Source organism: Cervus canadensis, chromosome 5, assembly GCF_019320065.1.
Source record: "Cervus canadensis isolate Bull #8, Minnesota chromosome 5, ASM1932006v1, whole genome shotgun sequence".
In the NCBI taxonomy this organism is placed as follows: domain Eukaryota; kingdom Metazoa; phylum Chordata; class Mammalia; order Artiodactyla; family Cervidae; genus Cervus; species Cervus canadensis.
In genome coordinates, this window is record NC_057390.1 from 7465047 (window position 1) to 7481259 (window position 16213).

The 16213-nt window shown below is 39.5% G+C and overlaps 1 long non-coding RNA gene across 2 annotated transcripts in view; it reads left to right on the top strand.

Annotated features, from left to right (window-relative positions):
• Nucleotides 1–4570: 4570 nt before the first annotated feature.
• Nucleotides 4571–16213, top strand: part of LOC122441449 — a 44226-nt gene continuing 32583 nt past the window's right edge. For both annotated transcript variants that reach the window (XR_006269358.1, XR_006269359.1), the window contains exons 1-2: nt 4571–4929; nt 9104–9204. This is a non-coding gene — a long non-coding RNA (uncharacterized LOC122441449). The remainder of the gene's footprint in view (nt 4930–9103; nt 9205–16213) is intronic.

Below are 16213 nucleotides of genomic sequence, written 5' to 3' on the forward strand. Positions count from 1 at the left end.
ACAGCTTTGACTATATGGACCTTTGTCAGCACAGGGATGTCTCTGCTTTTTAATATGCTGTCTAGATTTGTCATATAAAAATTTAAATTATTTTTGAGGTACAATACATGCCCAGTAGCGAGGCTGCCTCCTCAGCGTAGAGGTAATTCTTTGACGTTTTGAACAAGGAGTTAGGTGACTTCCACGGATGCCTTCAGAATGTTCTCTGATGACTCTCAGGCCCAATCTGGGAACATAATTCTCTAAAATCAGTAAGTCTGTGTAAAATTTCACTGACGTTTATCTATATGGAAATTCCTATTCAGAAAAATCAGCCGTGGCTTTTGGCATCACCACGACCATTCCCGAATTTAATTTTTCTTCACCATCCAGTGGAGTAATTTTTGCAGAGTAAACAAGCATGAAATGAATCTTCTATAGTAATTTAGTCATTTAGAGAAGACTCAAGGTCTGGGAACACTTTAAGTGGTTCCAAGCTCTTTGTTTCCTCTTCTCCTATGGTGATACTATTATTAGTTGGATAAAAGTACTAATTTGTCACTGAAAACAAATATAACTGGGGTTCTTCCTTGGTGACTCTAGATGATAGATTTTCTCAGCTCACTGAAGGATGCTGGCTCATCTTCCAAGCCAGACGTGGCTTTGTCAGTAGCCCTGGCCCAATTTTTTTCTAATATAGAAAATTAGAACTTGGAAACTATACAAGAATTATTTATATCAAATCATTTGTGAGAAACTGGAGGATGGGACTCATCAACCAAAGTTGAAATTAAAATGCTATCTAAAAGCAGCAGTCTTTGATTATTTGTCTCTGGCACTAACCTGACCCCAGGAATTTCCTAGAATTAACATCTGGGCCATGGGCTTCCCAGGTGGTGCTAGTGGTAAAGAACCCATGTGAAAATGCAGGAGATATAAGAGATGCATGTTCGACCCCTGGATTGGGAAGATTCCCTGGAGGAGGGCATGGCAACCCACTCCAGTATTCTCGCCCGGAAAGTCCCATGGACAAAGGGTCCTCACAAAGAGTCGGACACAACTGAAGCAACTCAGCATGCACACAACGTTTGGGCCGTGCTTCTTTTATGTTTCCATCATGAAACATTTACATTTAGTGCTACTCCTTTCCTCAAGTCCCTTAAATGTGTTGCTGTGTTATTTTCTTGGCAAAATAGAATAATGGTCCAACTTTCACTGTCTTCAAGTGCTTTAACTCTATGAGAAAGTTAAAAGATGAGAGAGATTCTGATGAACAGAAAACATTTCCTTTAAAAAAATAGACAAGTCAAAACGTGAATAGTATTAATAAATTATTTGAAAATGTATGTATCAGAAGAGAGATAATTAATTATATAAATATAAAAAGGGACAAGTGTAGCCAGCAGGTTAATAATGAATATTTCAGAAGCTGAGGCTTAAAAAAATGCTTCTTAATTATGTTCATTTGCAGATTTCTGAAAGAAAGGGTGTTAATGGGATAAAAGAATTTCAATACATAAAATGAAAATGAATCAAAATGAATTGTGAACAAAAAAATGAGAGTAGATGACATATAAATAAATTGTAAATATTAAAGTATCTTTTTCTCCTACATGCTATTAACAAGAAGTATTTTCTCTGCTGCTTAGATTTTAAAGGTAGGAGTTTAATTTAGTCTTAGACTAGGAAAGCTGAAATTTAATGGCTTCCAATTTTTTGTATATTCACCTCTGAAACCTAGATTTCTTACCGGGGAAAAATAAGGTCATTTTTTTTTTTCTTTTAGCCTAAAATAAGGTTGTTTTTAAAAAAAGGCGGGGAGGGAGGATTTTCCTGGTGGTCAAGTGGTTAATATTACACCTTCCTTTTTTTTTTTTTTGAAACAGGGGGCTGGGGGGAGTTTGATCCTGGTCGGGGAACTAAGATCCCACATGCCTCATAGCTAAAAAACCAAAACATAAAAAAGAAACAATATTGTAATAAATTCAATAAAAACTTTAAAAGTGGTCCATACTAGAAAAATCCTTTTTTTTTTTTTCAAAAAAGGTCAGACTAGGCTTACCTGGTGGCTCAACTGGTAAAGAATCTGCCTGCAAGGCAAAAGACCTGGGTTCAATCCCTGGGTTGGGAAGATCCCCTGGAGAAGGGAAAGGCTACCAACTCCAGTATTCGGGCCTGGAGAATTTCATGGACTGTATAGTCCATGGAGTCTCAAAGAGTGGACATGACTGAGCGACTTTCACTTTTACTTAGTATATCACAAACTTTTTTTTTTTTCCTTAACATTGAAGACAAGTAGAGCCTGAGAAATCCATTTCTGATTGGAATCTGTTCATTGTGAAGTGTAGTTGTCAGAAACTTTGACTTCTGTCCCATATTTGCACAGAATCTAGAGTCAAAAGTATTACTCAGTGACTGGCTATAGCTTTGAACTTTGGCTGGCCACTGTGATTTGCTTCCATTTGTTATTTGGGAACATTTAATTTTGATTCCAATGAGAATTATGGAACCACGGAGCTGAATTTGAGTTCGAAAATAACCGAGCAGGGTTCTCACCCACGGCTGTCTTGGAAATAAGGGCTCTGAGCTCTGCTTTGTGTAGGTTATTGAAGTTTACACAGTGAATCAGAGAATGAACTTGCACAGATTAGGGATTCCAAAGCCTGAGCCCATCACTTGTCTCAGTGAGATAGGCCAGTTCAAACTTTCGGCAAATGTTAAAAAAAAAAAAAAAGTTCAGAATTCTACCTAAGGAGTCACCTTGTGGCTTCCGTAGTCCAGTGGATGAGGAGTTAATGTCTTAAGCCCCACGGGAGGTCTGGGGCCTGACCTGAGTGCCTGACGGATGCTTTCATCTCACTTCACCATCTCCAGTGTTTCATAGAAGACATTCAAAAAGCATCACATTGTGTCAATAGAAAAAGAATTGCAGATTAGAGATTAGTGATTTGAGAGCGCTCTCAAAGCCATCTAGCAAAGAAGAAGAAAATGGATTCTACATATCTTTTTATTTTCATTAAAATATTCTCTGAGAAATAGATATTTTAACCCTGGAAATGTCAATTTCGACAAACACCCGTGGTTGAACTGCCTCAGATTTCAATGAACTGTTTTCTTGATGATCTGTGGGGGTGATTCCATTCATTTACCCCATGTGAAAGAATGTACCCAGCAGGATTTTGTGGAGGTGGTCTGACCAAGTTAATTTTCTTAAGCTAAAGAAATACAGTGAAGTGAAGTGATAGTCGCTCCGTCGTGTCCAATTCTTTGCAGTCCCCATGGACTGCAGCCCACCAGGCTCCTCTGTCCATGGACTTCTCCAGGCAAGAATATTGGAATGGGTTGCCATTCCCTTCTCCAGGGGATCTTCCCGACAAGTGATCGAACCCTGTCTCTTGCATTGGCAGGCAGGTTCTTTATTACTGAGCCACCTGGGACACGCTCAGTCAGCTGGAGAATGGACCTGTAATGCCAAGAGGATCCAGTGCAAAGACAGAAAGAGCACTGGTTCCTGCGGCATCACTGAGCCTCTGGCTAACCAACTCTTTCCCTGTGATGCCAGTGACTTCTCCTTGTGTAAGGTGATTCCACCCTACTCATTGTTTAAAACAGCTAATGGAGGATATTCCGTTGCTTTCTGCATGGAGTCCTAAGGGACACACAAAGAACATAGAAGTAGCCCGTTCTCTGATATTTTTTTTAAATGCAGTGACCCCCATCAAGGACTTCTCCTTCATCCAGCCACTTCCATCACTAAAGATGCTGCTAAGAATATATAGTTGGCTAGATTACTATCGCCAGTGATGGAATATTCAAAATCTAATCAGTTTTCAGTTCAAGGAAATAACCGCTAATAAAAAAAATGCTTTTGGATCATTTCATGAGGCAGAGTACTTTATTCCATATGGCATCCTGCAAGTCCATATGGCTTCAGGAATTAGAGAGGTATATTTGTCAAAATATTCAATCAATTGCAGCCCTTAAAGTTGATAATGTTATGTGTTTGGAGCATACACCATCTCGTGAAAATGGGGGAAAGTCAAAGGAGCAAAATGCCAGCCAAAGGAAAATCACAGTGATTTTATATTCAGGAGAGAGAGAAAAGAAAGAAAAGAGACCCACGCGCTGCTGTAATTTAATCTAAATCATGTGAATGGTATCAACTCTGCTGCAGTAACCTAGTCACGGGTAAAAAGCAGTGTGTAATAAGGTTTATTCAAATAAGAATGGGGCAGGAAGTTCGATTATTTTACATTTCAATTGGCATCATTTCAGAATTTCAACCCTATATAAAGCAGTTACCTTGAAGAAAAAGACATGTAATAAGCAAACTTAAACACCTTCAAAATATTTCAGTTTTCTTTTTTTTTTAAAGTCTTTTTCTGTATCCAACTCTACTTCAAAGATTGTTCTTAACCCCTCCCAGCTTTGGCTGCCTGTAAACTGTTTAAGTGGTAACTGATCTGAGAACTCTTCTGCAAATTGGGCTTTCCAGATAAAGGACTTAAGTGGGCTAGCTGCCTGTGTGGAATAGCTGACACCATGGGCACTTTCCATCTTTACACATCCTGGAGTTGGTCTGGCAGGTTTCAGAGTGAGTGGGGAAGGCGGCTCAGGGCGGTCGGGCACAATTTCTCAGGCAACAAGTTTTTTTGCAGGAAAAGAAAGAAAAGGAAAATGGGGATGAGCAAAGCTGTATTTCACTGAACTTCTCCCAAGGGAACGAAGGCAGAAGCTGCAGTTTCTGTGCTCTGTAAGAAGGAGAGGCCAACCAGAGAGACAAAGGCAGTTCCCCTGGAAAAATACACAGCCCTGAATACACCAGCCAAGAGGCAGCCATCAAAGTCTGTAAGGGCCGCGAGGCGCGACGAGACTCATATTCTGAAATGCATTTCACTGTAGAGTGACTAGTCTCAGATCAGAAGGCAGAATACACCCAGCACAAGTTCGGTGAGTGAAATGCAGTGTGCGTGTGTCTGGATGTTTATACAAAGGAGTTTATAAGTGAATACATTCAAAGTGTATTTCACTGCATCGAATAGTAGTCCTCCATAAATTACAGTGAAGCCAGAATGGCATAAATGCTGGCCAAGGCAGCTTTAATAGAGTAGAATCAGCCAGAATTTGGAAGCAGAAAATCTGGGTTTGAAGCTTGACTCCATTGTTGACTAGCTGGTAACATTGGACAAATAATGTCTCTGTTTCTTTATTAATAAAATTGGAATTATGTAACATCCTTGAATAGTTTCAGGAATGTTAAATGAGATAATTCATTGGACAAGACCTAGTAGGAGGGACAGATTCATTTTCTGGGCTAGTCACCATTTTGACAGCCGGACCAAGCCTTATTTTTTATTTTTGAAGTCCAGTTATCTATTTTCTGGGGGGGTCACCAATAGTTTTGGTGTCATATCTAAGAGTCCATGGTCATTGACATTTTGATTGTTATGGTTTAGTCACTCAGTTGTGTTGACTCTTTGTGACCCCATGGACTGTAACCCACCAGGGTCCTCTGTCCATGAGATTCCCCAGGCAAGAATACTGGAGGAGACAAAAAGTGTTAGTTGTTCAGTCTTGTCTGACTCTTTGCAATCAAATGGATTATAGTCCACTGAGGTCCTCTATCCATGGAATTCTCTAGGTAAGAATACTGGGGTGGGTTGCTATTTTTTTCCTCCAGGGGATCCTCTCAACCCAGGGATCAAACCTGCATCTCCTGCATTACAGACGGATTCTATACCACTGTGTCCCTGGGGAAGCACATTAAATTTTGGTAGGAATTGCATCTAATCTCTAGATGTCTTACTATCTTGACTATTAAACTTTCCAATCCATGAATGCAAGGTGTTTTCTCTTTATTTAGGTCTTACTTAGTTTCTTTCAGCATTTTTTTTTTAAGTTTTCTGTATATAAGTCTTTTACCTCCTTGGTTAAGTTTATCTTTTAGCATTTTAGTCTTCTGGATACTAGTGTAAACTGATTTTAATTTTTTGTGATTTCTCTTTTAGATTGTTTATTGCAAGTGTATATGAACAGGATAGAGTATTTCAAAATTTTGTCAACTGCAATTTTGCTGACTTTGTTAGCTCTGGTTAGTTCTTTTTTTTTTTTTAATTTAATTCTTTGGTATTTTTAATATATAGAATCTTGTCATCTGAAAATAGAAATAGTTAAATTCTTTTTTCAAATTTGGATGCCTATAATTTCTTTCCATTTTCTAATTTCTCTGGGTAGAACTTCCAGTACAATGTTGACTCTCAGTGGTGTGAAAGTAGGCATCCTTGTCTTGTTGCTGATATTAGGAGGGAAACTTTCAGTCCTTTACCTTTGAATGGGGTATTATCTAAGGCCTTTCTGTTGTTGTTCAGTCGCTAAATTGTGTCCAACTCTTTGCCACCCCATGGGCTGTAGCACACCAGGCTCCTCTGTCCTCCACTATGACCTGGAGTTTGCTCAGATTCATGGCCATTAAGTCAGTGATGCTCTCTAACCATCTCATTGTTTGTAGCCTCATTTCCCTCCTGGCCTCAATCTTTCCCAGCATCAGGGTCTTTTCCAGTGAGTCCACTCTTCACATCAGATGGTCAGAGTGTTGGAGCTTCAGCTTCAGCATGGGTCCTTCCAATGAATATTCAGGGTTGATTTCCTTTAGAATTCCTAAAGGGCTTTGTATAAGTATCTTTTATCATATACAGTATCCCTCTATCCCTAGTTTACTGTTTTTTTTTTTTTAAATCATGAAATGTGTTGAATTTTGTCAAGTGCTTTTTCCACATCAATTTAGATAATCATTTGTTTTTTCTCCCTTGTTGTATTACTGTGGCACATTAATTGATTTTCTTATGTTGAACAACTCTTGCATTAATGGGATAAATCCCACTTGGTCATGGTGTGTAACCCTTTTTACATGTTGATATATTCAGTTTACTAGTGTTTCGTTGAGGAAATTTCCATCTACGTTAGTAAGAGATGTTCACTTTTCTTCTCTTGTGGTGTCTTTGCTGGGCTCTTAGAATGAAAGGAAATATTTAGTTTTGGAAGATTTTGAGAATGAGTGGTGATAATCTTTATTTAAATTTTGGTAGATGTCATCACTAAAGTCGTTTTTCTTTGAAGCTTTTTGATTACTGATTCAATTTCTTTATTTTTTGTAAGTATATTCAGCTTTTCTACTTCTTCTTGAGTCAGTTTTGGCAACTTCTGCAAATTTTTCCCTTTTGTGTAAGTTATCTATTTTTCGTGTATTTATCTTTATTTCTGTAACATAATAGTAATGTCATGTTTTTAACTGCTAATATTAGTCATTTGCGTCTTCTCTACTTTTTTCCTCCAGTCAATCTAGCAAGAAACTTGCCAAATTTATAAATCTTTTAGAAAGCCAACTTTTAGTTTTAGTGGTTCTCTATATTTTTTCTATACTCTAATTTATATCTTCTGTAATCTTTATTATTTCTTTCTTTCCTCTAGCTTTGGTTTAAATTTGCTTTTATATTTCTATTTGTAAGATAGGTTACTGATTTGAAATTTTTCTTCTTCTCTTTTTTTAATGTAGGACTTGACATTAAATTCTGGTTTCCCTTAGAACACTGCTATTGTTCAGTTCAGTCGCTCAGTTGTGTCCGACTCTTTGCAACCCCATGAATCGCAGCACGCCAGGCCTCCTTGTCCATCACCAACTCCCGGAGTTTACTCAAACTCATGCCCATCGAGTCGGTGATGCCATCCAGCCATCTGTTGTCCCCTTCTCTTCCTGCCCCCAATCCTTCCCAGCATCAGGGTCTTTTCCTATGAGTCAACTTTTTGCATGAGGTGGCCAAAGTGCTGGAGTTTCAGCTTCAACATCAGTCCTTCCAATGAACACCCAGGACTGATCTCATTCAGGATGGACTGGTTGTATCTCCTTACAGTCCAAGAAGAGTCTTCTCTAACACCACAGTTCAAAAGCATCAATTTTTCAGTGCTCAGCTTTCTTCACAGTCCAACTCTCACATCCATACATGACCACTGGAAAAACCATAGCCTTGACCAGATAGACCTTTGTTGGCAAAGTAATGTCTCTGCTTTTTAATATGCTATCTATGTTGGTCATAACTTTCCTTCCAAGGAGTAAGCGTCTTTTAATTTCATGGCTGCAATCACCATCTGCAGTGATTTTGGAGCCCCCCAAAAAGTCTGACACTGTTTCCACTGTCTCCCCATCTATTTCCCATGAGGTGATGGGACCAGATGCCATGATCTTAGTTTTCTGAATGTTGAGCTTTAAGCCAACTTTTTCACCCTTCTCTTTCACTTTCATCAAGAGGCTCTTTAGTTCTTCTTCATAAGGGTGGTGTCATCTGCATATCTGAGGTTATTGATATTTCTCCCGGCAATCTTAATCCCAACTTTTACTTCTTCCAGCTTAGGGTTTCTCATGATGTACTCTGCATATAATTTAAATAAGCAGGGTGACAATATACATCCTTGAGGTATCCCTTTTCCTATTTGGAACCAGTCTGTTGTTCCATGTCCAGTTCTAACTGTTGCTTCCTGATCTGCATACAGGTTTCTCAAGAGGCAGGTCAGGTGGTCTGGTATTCCCATCTCCTTCAGAATTTTCATACTGTTACATCCCATTAATTTTCATTTGTCTTAAAATATTTTCTAATTTCCTTTATAATTACTCTTTTGACCTGTTGGTTGTTTGAGAATTAGCCATCTAATTGTCATGTTTGTGAGTTTACCAGTTTTCTTTGTGTTATTGATTTCTAACTTACTTTATTGTAGTCAAAGAAGATACTTCCTATGATTTTGTTTTCTTAAATTTATTGAGGCTTCTTTTGTAGTTTAACATATGGTCTGTCATGGAGAAAGTTCCATGTGCACATAAGAAAAATACGTATTCTGCTGTTTCTTTATGGACTGTGTGTGCAGGTCTAGCGGGGCTTCCCTGATGGCTCAGTGAGTAAAGAATCAACCTGCAATGCAGGAGACACAGGAGACTAGGATTTTCTGAGTTGTTCAAGTCCTCTGTTTCCTAATTTTTTTGGGGGGTCTGGATCTTCTATCCATTATTAAGAGTCGGATATTGAAATTGCCCACCAGTACTGTGAAACTAACTCAACTCTGAATTTATTTCTCATAGTTCTAGGAGTTGGAAGTCCAAGATCAGGTGTCAGCCTGGTTGGACTCTGAAGACCCTCTTCTGGAATGTAGACTTGCCACTTCTTGCTGTGTCCTAACCTGGTAAGAGGAGCTAGAGAGCCCTGGGGGATCTCTTCCGTAAGATCACTAATCTCATTCACGAAGGCCCCACCCTCATGACACTTGCATGTCCGAATGGTCCTGACTCTTAGTACCGCCATCTTTGGGGGCTAGGATGGGTTGGGCTCTAACAATACTATATAGTTCCATTTGTGTGAAATTCTAGAAAAGGCAAAACTGTGGGGACACAAAGGCTTCCCAGGTGGCTCAGTGGTAAAGAATTTGCCTGCCAATGCAGGAGACACAGGTTTGGTCCCTGGGTCAGGAAGACCCCTTGGAGAAGGAAATGGAAACGCACTCCAGTATTCTTGCCTGGGAAATCCCAAGGACCGAGTTGCTCGGACATAACTGAGCGACTAAACAACAACAACACAGTGACAGAAAACAGATCAGTGGGAGTCTGAGGTCTGTGGTCAGGGGAGAGGGCTGATTAAAAAACAAACAAAAAACAGGGGGACTCTTCCGTGGCCACAGAATGACCTTGTGTCCTGATTGCAGTGATGGTTATCTGACTGTGAGCAACTGCCAAAATTCACCAAATGTGGATGGGCTTGATATGTGCAGTTAGTTTATACCTCAATCGAGCTGAAAATAAAAAGTAATCTCATTTATAGAATGAAGTGAATATAAAAGCATTTAATGAATATCTTTATAAATAAGCACGTGTTAAAAATAATTTGTCATAATACTGATATTACTTCTGCTCTGCAATCTCATTTTGGCCTAATTTGGTCTTTTAGTAGAATATATTTGGGCTTCCCAGGTGGCACTAGTGGTAAAGAACCCACCTGCCAATGCAGGAAACCTAAGAGTCATCAGTTTGATCTCTGGGTCAGGAAGATCCCCTGGAGGAGGAAATGGCAACCCACTCCAGTATTCTTGCCTGGAGAATCCATGGACAGAGGAGCCTGGTAGACTATTTACCAATAGAAGTTGTACTGTCTTAAAAATGTGAAGCAGCCCCACAAAAACCCTATTTTTACTTAATTTTTGTGAGATAATGTTCTCAGGAGCGCTCATTTTCACTCATTCAGTGATGGCTGTGGGTCATGGAAACCCTCCTTGGCACGATGTTATTTTGTCCACGCCACTTTAAAATAGCAGGACAGACAGCACTAATGTCCCTTTCTAACACCCACAGATAGTTAGTGCCGCATCCTGAAAAGCACAGTCCCATTTTGGGTTTTAATTGTAACTGTAGCTTTCTCTACAGTGGCTCAAACACCTCATTTGAAATGTGGTGGAGCTAAGGGGTTATGCTGTGGCCACTTTACCCCTGTGATGCATTAAAAGGTGTTATCCAACTGAAATGGAAATCACCGTTCTTGAAAACAAATTACAAATGGAGATCACAGGGCTTCACAGTAGCTTTAAGCTTCAGAGGGTCCATCCGAGACCTATTTCTTTCAGGTCCAAATTGCAGCCACACTGTTATCAAGGATAATAGGAGGTTGCTGAGGCCTGCTGATTACAAGGTGATGGTAAACAATGCTTTTAAACGCAGTGCCCAGAGAGAAGAACACACATTAATCGCTCAGATTCAAAAAGACTCACAAGAGGAAAAGAGTGGTTTGCTTATGTGCTGTAGCTTTGGGATCCCTTGTAAGAATACTATTTCTTTTTTTTTTTTTAATGGAAACTTTTTATTTTGCATTGTTGTATAGCCAATTAACAATGTTGTGATAATTTCCAGTGGACAGCAAAGGGACTCAGCCGTATATATACATGTATCCTTTCTCCCCCAAAACCCCCAACCAGGCTGCCACCTAACATTGAGCAGAGCTCCCTATGCTATACAGTAGGCCCTTGTTGGTTATCCATTTTAAATATAGCAGTGTGTACATGTTCATCCCAAACTCTCTAATGATCCCTTCCCCCATCCTTCCCCTCAGCCGCCATAAGTTAGTTCTCTGAGTCACTTTCTGTTTTATCAGTATGATCATTCACATCATTTCTTTTTAGATTGCACATATAAGGGATGTCATATAAGATTTCTTCTCTGACTTTCTTCACTCAATCTTCACTCAAAGACAATCTCTAGGTTCATCATTTGTTTTCATGGCTGAGTAATATTCCATTGTGTTTATGTACCACATTTTCTTTATCCATTCCTGTCAATGAACATTTAGCTTGCTTCCATGTCTTGGCTATTATAAATAGTGCTGCAATGAACATTGGGATGAGAACACTATATCTTATTCCTTGATAGTAACAGTCAACTTATGGCAAGTCCTAATTGCTAATCTGTTGAGGGAAAAAAATGATGAATTTTGTTTTGTTCATGACCATGATGAGTTATATTTATTACTATGGTTATCTTTGACTTTGACTTCTCTTTTTACTTTGAGGAAGATAATGAGGACTGACTGATGCCTAAGATCAAATGTCCATTCCCCGGGATGAAAAGATGCTTGAGAGCCTTCCAAATCTGGACTGCCATGCTTATGAACTGCATGAGTAGGCCTAAGTGGTGAAGTTCGAAACTCTGAATTCAGGCCTGAGCTTACCACAGCTGGTGTTTAGGTCTGATGGGTATGCAGATGACTGATTGAAACAAGAATCTTCTGGTTAGTTGGCCTGAGACAAGAATATTCTGGTTGGTTGGTCTGGATTCACTTTTCATATAGTACTTTATTTAATATTTATACCTTTAGAGAATTTCATTTATAGTTTACTTCTCCCATATTTAAATAAACCTGGAGACAGAGATGACTATTCTATACCCATTTACAGGATCAACTGCCTCAGAAATATGTAAATAAACTCTCTTCCCTTCCCTTATTAAGAATTTTAAACAGGTCGCTCTGTTTCATTAAAAATATTTCCTTAGTTCCGTATCCAAAGTCCTCAGTGATACGTCCTTGTCAAAATCACTTGCCCTACAAAAGCTCACCCCAACTGATGCAAGTTTTCAGTAAGCCTCTCAGTTTTTCCACCTTCCTTAAGCATATTTTTCCTAAAACACTCTTCATCAAATTGCCTTAGTTCCATTGAATGTTCCGCCCATCCTTCCATCCATCCATCCTTCCATCCATTCATCACTTATTAAAAGTTGACTACCTGGTGCTGCAGGTGAGAAGTGACATGACAGGAAAAAATGTTGGCTCCATTCTCAACATGCTCAAGGTCTAGGTGCAGAGGACGGGGTGGAGAATAAATGCCGCCTTAGCCCAGTGCAGCTAGTGTGGTGCCTAAAATTTGTGTTCAGAACAAGGATGGCACACGGAATCATCCCAGCCTGGTATCTGATATTTCACTGCAGTTACCTAACTAGGTCACGGCTCACTCTACTGAGCAGCTGTCCTCAGGGTACCCTGTGAATGATTCCTGAGGGCTCATGCCACATGGATGTTTTAGGACTGTGGATGAATCATGGTGTGATGTCAAGACCTGCACATCCAGCAGACACTTAATCAACTATGAAGGTATCTTGAAGCTTCTAAATTCACCAAACATGGAGTGAGGAACCTTGGTGTGAACTAGATCAGGTCGCACGGGCAAATGGCCTCTCTGTTCATGAACATGAGACACATCTGTGCCCTTGAATGCACTGAGGGCAGAAGCAAGAGCTGTGGTACCAGGCTGCCTAAGAAAGACACTAAAAAATAAGAAAGGGAAGAAGGAAGGGAAGGAGGGAGGGAAGGAAGAGAGAGCCAGAATCATAACTTTAAGACTATCTTCCTCCATGACCTTGAGTAAATTAATCAATCATCCTGAGACTAACTTTCTAAGATTTATTGGAAGGGACTGAGTTATATTATTTCTCAAATTCTATCTGTTCCAACACACTAATACCTAAGAAATTTCTGGAAGCTTTAAGCAATTTCAGCAATATTAACTTTTACTAGAAGAATTAAAATGTATCTCAATCTTACATGTAGATATATATCTCTATCTTATCCATCCATCTATCTATCTAGATATAGATTCAGTAAGATTGGAAATGCATGCTACTGCCCCCAGATGACCACCACTTTCTCCAGGTTCATGACCATCTTCTCAATGGCTTATGTTTCTAAAAATGTAAATGTGTGAGCATTTTCTTTCTTTGTGATATAAACTTTGTTGATTCCACTCTTCATGCTAGAATGATTAGAGGAGCTTTGATTCTGTAGTACGTCTCCGACTGTCTGCAACCTGTAGGAGAGACACGGTATGAGAGATAAGGTATAATTAGATTTCCTGCCAGTGTATTTTAGCCTTTGTTGCTGAGTAAGATATGGTGTAGTGCTGTGTGTGGGGGTCGATGATAATTAAATGGAAATTCTATGTGACTATTTTTAAAGGACTAAACCAGTTGAACATTAACACAGAAGAATCATATCACACTTGGCATCTCTGAAACCACAGTCTACACAGCTGAGGATGCTCTGGCTGTCTTATAGAAAAAGGAAATCACTTCTACCTAACAGCAACTTATTTGAATGAGTGCCTTAAATTAAGATTTTATAACCATGATGTTATTTTTCTTAAGTAAGAGGTAGTTAACTTTAACAGTTCTGTCTTCTTAGACTTACAATTTGGGTATCAGTATGATTAGTTGTTCAAACCCTCTTGTGAGGATAAAGGGGGTGTATCTAAAAATATTTATGGGCAATAAGCATTAACTGTGGACCATCCCAGGCAAAGTGGCATGTGTGACCATCTGACTTATGTGCCCTTAGTCGCTCAGTCATGTCCGACTCTTTGGAACCCTAGAGACTGTAGCCCGCCAGGCTCCTCTGTCTGGATTCTCCAGGCAAGAATACTGGAGTGGGTTGCTATTCCCTGCTCCAGGGGATCTCCCCAACCCAGGGATCAAACCCAGGTCTCCTGTATTGCAAGCAGATTCTTTACCATCTGAGCCACCAGGGAAGCCCATCTAACTTATCGGAGGCTTAAATATTTGAGATAGAGAATTGCAGATGATTTAGTAGGCAAAAATCTCTCTCATCTCTGATGTATTCTATTTCTGAGCTTTATGACCCTTAGGAATGGAGATAAAATTTTTTATTTATTTCTTTGGCTGTGCTGGGTCTTAGTTGCAGGACTTGAGATCTTTTGTTGTGGCATGTAGGATCTAGTTCCCTGACCAGGGATTGAACCTCAGCCCACAGCATTGGCAGCACAGATTCTTAGCCACTGGATCACCAGGGAAGTCCCCTCTGGCAAGCTATTGAGAATTCCATTAAGTTGTAGTTTTAGGTATTCTAGAATATTTATTTATTTCATAAATACAATTTGTGACTTCAGACATATATCATAGAAGAGAAATATTCACCTTTCACTATGCAATCTAGCTCATGCTGTCCCAAAATTAGAACAAAGGGAAAAGACGTTTTTAAAAAGTTCAACTCAACATTTTAATTATGTTCATACTTAATAAGAAAAATATACCTGCCCCTTCATCATTTCTATATACTACTTAGTACTGCTACATACTACATAATACACATGATCATAAAGCAACCTAATATAATGCTTTATGATCATAAGATCTGCCTGAGTGTCCATGACTTATCTATTTTTCCCACAAAGTTTTAGTAGAACATATATGAAAATATTCTGGCATGTTTTATCTGTTTGTTACTTTTATCCAGAAGTAATCACTTTCCCTCCTTCTCCATGACCTAAGAACTTTGAAGAGTATCAGATTTGTCTTGTCATGATCAAAGTACTCAATAATGTACACAAATGAAAGGCAGCTTCAGTTTCATGACAAATTCAATTCCATCACAAAGGTAGCTGACACTACAAATTTGTAACAAATTGGGCAATTCAAGAAGCTATATTAATGAATGCTATGAAACACAGGGATCGTTTGTGTAAATGGAGTTGAAAAATACACCTGTTGTTTCCCATGAGCGATAATAATCATATAACCAGGTCATAGGATAAGGCCTGCTTTCTCGATTCATGTGCATTAGAAAACAACCCTTCATTGTTACCTTGCATGTGGAGAGGGCTTGCAGATGGTACGGCTACAGGAAACGGAGCTGTGGGAATCATTTTGTGCAACCCTATACTCAGACAGGTGCTACTTTGAGACATTTTAATTGATCTCATTTGTTAGTTATACCTGTAAATTACACTGTTATCAGTCCTGAACAAGGAATGGAAACCAGCAATTGTTGCAGACCAAAGATAGTAGACCAAATCCCCAAATGGACCAGCCATATAGATTTCCTGGCTATAGTTTCACAACAGTGCATTAGATAGAGATTGGATACCTGGAAAAATCCAAATTACATGAGGCCTCTTGTTTCTTTATATCACATTGACTAAAAACATGGTTTTATATTCTGCAGTAGCCAAGGCTGCATGGCATATATTAACATGAGTGTGTCCTAAGTGTGTGTGTCTACTTGTGTGTGGGTGTGAGAGATTAGACGTTGTAAAGGGTCTTCTGTTTTAGTGCATGGTGGGCAGCACTGTGGTACAGTAAATATACTGCTTCCCAAGTTCTTGTTAGAAAGTGCCACTTTGCACCCAGTTACAGTACGCTCCAGTATCTGTGATGATGGGAAGATACAGGCCAAGGATAAAGAGGCATTCAACAGTTGTAGATTTCAAGAGTATCCCAGCCGGGGTGGTGGTGGGGTGGGGGAGGTCTGTTCTCTGTTGCTTTTTAAGGTCTTTCTCATAAGGTCTTCAGATGAGGATACTGGTTAGGGATTACGTATAATTTCAGCGGAAAGTCCATTACAAAAACAAACAAACAAAAACCAAAAATCCGAAATCTCACCTTCACTCAGCATTAAAGAAATCTAGGCTATCTGTTCAAGCCCAGAGACTTTTCTAGGTCCTCATCAGTGACAGTGTTGCCTGGACTCTGGAGCAGCCAGTGGAGTTGTACTTCCTTAACATGATCCCAAAGCATTTAGTGTCAGCAGTTCTGCGGGCTGGGACTCTGATCACCTGGTAGGTGCCTGCTCCGTCACTTGCTCGTCCTGTCCAACTCTTCAGGACACCCATAGACTGTAGCCTGTCAGGCTCCTCTGTCCATGGAATT